A 4,217-nucleotide genomic window follows, 5' to 3' on the forward strand; every position below is an offset into this window, starting at 1 on the left:
CAGCAAACCAAGTAATCCACTTAAAAAATGGGAACAGAGCTAAACAGAGAACTCTCTGTAGAGGAATATCGAAAGGCAGAGAAGCATTTAAAAAATGCTCGACCTCATTAGCCATTAGGGAAATGCAAATCAAAACAACCCTGAGATTTCACCTTACACCAATCAGAATGGCCAAGATGAAAACTCAAGTGACAACACATGCTGGAGAGGTTGTGGAGAAAGGGGAACCCTTCTCCACTGCTGGTGGGAATGTAAACTTGTACAACCCCTCTGGAAAGCAATCTGGCGCTTTCTCAGACAACTAGGAATAGCGCTTCCTCAAGATCCAGCCATACCACTCCTAGGCATCTATCCAAAAGAGGCTCAAGTACACAAAAAGGACATTTGCTCAACCATGTTTGTAGCAGCTTTATTTGTAATAGCCAGAAGCTGGAAACAGCCCAGATGCCCCTCAACTGAAGAATGGATGCAGAAACTGTGGTACATCTATACAATGGAGTATTAATCAGCAATGAAAAACAATAAAATCATGAAATTTGCAGGTAAATGGTGGGACCTGGAAAGGATCATCCTGAGTGAGTTGTCCCAGAAGCAAAAAGACACACATGGTATATACTCACTCATGTAAACATTAAACATAGGATAAACCCGCTAAAATCTGTACATCTAAACAACTAAGCAAAAGAGAGGACCCTTTCTAAAATGCTCAATCCCCATCCTGAAAGGCAAAGAGGATGGACATCAGAAGAAGAAGAAAACAGGAAACAACCTAGGAACCTGCTACAGAGGGCCTCTGAAAACCAGAAGAAGAAAACAGGAAAAAACCTAAGAACCTGCCACAGAGGGCCTCTGAAAGCCTCTGCCTTGCAGACTATCAAAGCAGATGCTGAGCCTGATGGCCAACTGTCAGGCAGAGTGAATGGAATTTTAGGTGAGAAGTGGGAAATAGCAAGAGCTGGAGAGGGCAGGAACTCCACAAGGAGAGCAACAGAACCAGAAAATTTGAACACAGGGAACTTCCCAGAGACTCATACTCCAACCAAGGACTATTCATGGAGATAACCTAGAACCCCTGCACAGATGTAACCCATGGCAGTTCACTGTCCAAGTGGGTTACATAATAATGGGAAGAGGGACTGCCTCTGACATAATCTGATTGTCCTGCTCTTTGATCACCTCCCCCTGAGGGGGGAGCAGTCTTACCAGGCCACAGAAGATGACAATGCAGCCACTTCTGATGAGAACTGATAGACTAAGATCAGAAAGAAGGAGAGGAGGACCTCCCCATGCATGCAGAAAGGGGAGGGAGGGTGTGATCGGGAGGGGAGGACGGAGGGGCTTATGGGGGGATACAAAATGAATAAAGTGTAATTAATAAAAGTTAAATCAAAAAATTAAAAAAATGCTAGATTTTTTTCTCTTAATATTTTTAAAGATCCTATAAATATATTAATAAGAATTTATCCAAATTGGTCAGTACTGCCCAGCAATCAGAGTGTGACTGAGAAAAGCAAGTGAGAATTTCGCTAATTTCTATTTATTTAATCTAGTTTTTGAGACAGAAGTCTTGATGTAGCCCAAGCTTCCTACACCTCGTCATGCAGCTTACTGTTGCATTAAACCTCGGAGTATAGGTCTTCCAAGAATAAACCCCTGCTAGAAACTACTTTTTACTTGACATTTTATGAACAACATCAATAAAACATATTCTGGTTATGAATTTATACTCTGGGCTTGGAACGACTGAAGTTTCAATAATGCAGTTTTTGGGTTGTCAGTATGCCCTGCTCTATGTATGAAATATAGTGTAGGTTGTAGATGTTTTATATAGTAATATTATGTAGCCCATATTATTATATATTAATATATTAATGATTATTTTTAATATCATTTTATTGTATATCCTGAGACTTGAACAAATTTAGAACTTTATTTTGAGATGCATTATTCTATTAAGAAATGTGAATATTGTTGCTTTTGAATTAACATTTATATGTGGCAAATGTCTATTCATTACTGTATTCATCTGTCATTGTGTGGCCCTTATCACATAAAAGCGTAGTTTATCAAGGAGTTCAATAATTAAAATGTAAACAAATTTTAATTAGATATATTTAATAATATCTTACTGTTACAGTAACAGTTTGATATGTAATTAAAGGGTACAAATTTAATTGGCTAAGAATAATATAAAGTAATTTTTTAAAAAGTGGTCTAATACTAGTTTTGATTAAGTGACCAGATTATAAAAAAAAACTAAAAGAGATGCTTTTAAATAAAACCATATTATCTTTTAATCAAAATAGGTTTATTATGTTCTAAAATGTATTTAAACTAATATGTACAGAAAATTTCTAAGCACATGAAAAATGTCATATAATTTCTAGTCCTGATGAGACCTGATAGGCTAGAGTCAGATGGAAGGGGAGGAGGACCTTCCCTATCAGTGGACTTGGAGATGACATGGGAGGTAATGATAGTGGGAGGGTGGGATTGGGAGAGAATGAGAGAGAGGGCTACAGCTGGGATACAAAGTGAATAAACTGTAATTAATATAAAAAACAAAAAAGTAAAAAAATTAAATTATAAGGCCAATTATTGCTTCTAGATATATTTTGACTAGTTCTGTACTGATAACAATTATATGTCACAGTTAGTTCGTGATAGCTTTTACTGTTGTATATGTTGTTGAAAACTATAAATTTAATAACATATAAATAAAAAACTGATTATAATCTCAAAAAAGAAAAAGGTATTAATAAACTATGTTTAATTTATTAATTAGTTTTTGGAAGTAATAAAATGTCACGTATAGCATATGCCACAATGCTTTAAAAGAGCTTATTAATTTAAAAGGAACATTTCAAATTATTTAAAAAGCAATGGCTCATGTTCTTTCAATTCTTTTGCAGTTTGTGAATGTTTAATATGCTTGTCCCATTGAAATTGTATTTCACTTTGTTATTTTTTTTAATTCCTATGCTCTAGTTCACTAAAGATTACAGCTAAGTAAACATTCAATTGAAGTGTTTCTCTTATTGTTGTGGGAGTCTCTCTTTTATTTTTTTACATCATTACAATTTATTGAGGTTGTGGGTTGATGGTTCCTTGTCATTGATACTTCTCTGTTCTTAGCATACTTTAAATTTTACAATTTAAAGCAAAGATGAATCATTGATGGTTTTAATCAATATTGTATTAGTTCAAAGCCTGTAACATTAAAACAAAAGGCAGTATATAAAAACAAATTATGAGAAAGCAAGAGAAATAAATGGAGTATAAACTAATTCTTTAATGCTTTCCTTTTTATGGTGGAAAATTATATATTTAGAATTAACCAGCTGGCTTCAGTATAGATGTTCCTAATCTTGTTGGCAACATCCAGAGCATCATCATATGCCTTCTCCTCTTCATCAGGCCTTATCAGGTATTAACTTTGGCCATATAAATGTCACAGAGTTTCTTCACAGCCTGTTTGATCTGGTGCTTGTTAGCCCTGGCATCCACAATGAACACAAGTGTGTTGTCCTCTATTTTCTTTATCGCTGATTCTGTAGTCAGGGGAAATTTGATGATGGCATAGTGGTCAAGCTTGTTTCTCCTGGGTGCACTCTTTCAAACGTATTTGGCTGCCTCCAGAACCGGAGGGTCTGGGGCCGCTGGAAGGTGGGTGAAGTGTGAATCTTCTTTTTGTGGCTGTGAGTACCTTTCAGCACTGCCTTCTTAGCTTTCAAGGCTTTTGCTTTGGCTTCAGCTTTGGGAGGGGCAGGAGCTTCCTTCTTTGTTCTTGGTGTCATCTTCATGTAACTGTTTCTTAATTGAGTCTAAAAAAGTGCTCATCACTGCTTCTGTGCTTGGGTGATAAATGGAAAGACAGGAAATAATAATTATCAAAGGATTCTGGTTTTGGCCAATTTGGGGAGATCTCCTTGAGAACTTTGTGAATTTAGTCGGGCATACTTGTGGAATGGAGAATGCAGCCAAAGGTTATTTGATTTACATCATCAAAGTCTATGACATTTTACCTACTGGGTGTTACTTTCATTTCCGTCCTTTCTACAAAGTTGTATAAATTTTATTGTTTCAGAGAAATCCAAATTCGCACATTTCTTAATTAACGGGACCAGAGAAAGCACATGAAATCTTACTTTTTAATTTACTAAATTGAAAATAGGTTTATTTCATATATCAGATTCTCATTACATTTTTGTTTCCTC

General features: G+C 35.8%; 1 pseudogene; it reads right to left on the minus strand.

Annotated features, from left to right (window-relative positions):
* Positions 1-3,319: 3,319 nt before the first annotated feature.
* LOC110541539 (large ribosomal subunit protein uL23-like) lies at positions 3,320-3,797 on the minus strand (annotated as a pseudogene).
* Positions 3,798-4,217: the final 420 nt, after the last annotated feature.

Source organism: Meriones unguiculatus, chromosome 7 (assembly GCF_030254825.1).
Source record: "Meriones unguiculatus strain TT.TT164.6M chromosome 7, Bangor_MerUng_6.1, whole genome shotgun sequence".
Classification (NCBI taxonomy): domain Eukaryota; kingdom Metazoa; phylum Chordata; class Mammalia; order Rodentia; family Muridae; genus Meriones; species Meriones unguiculatus.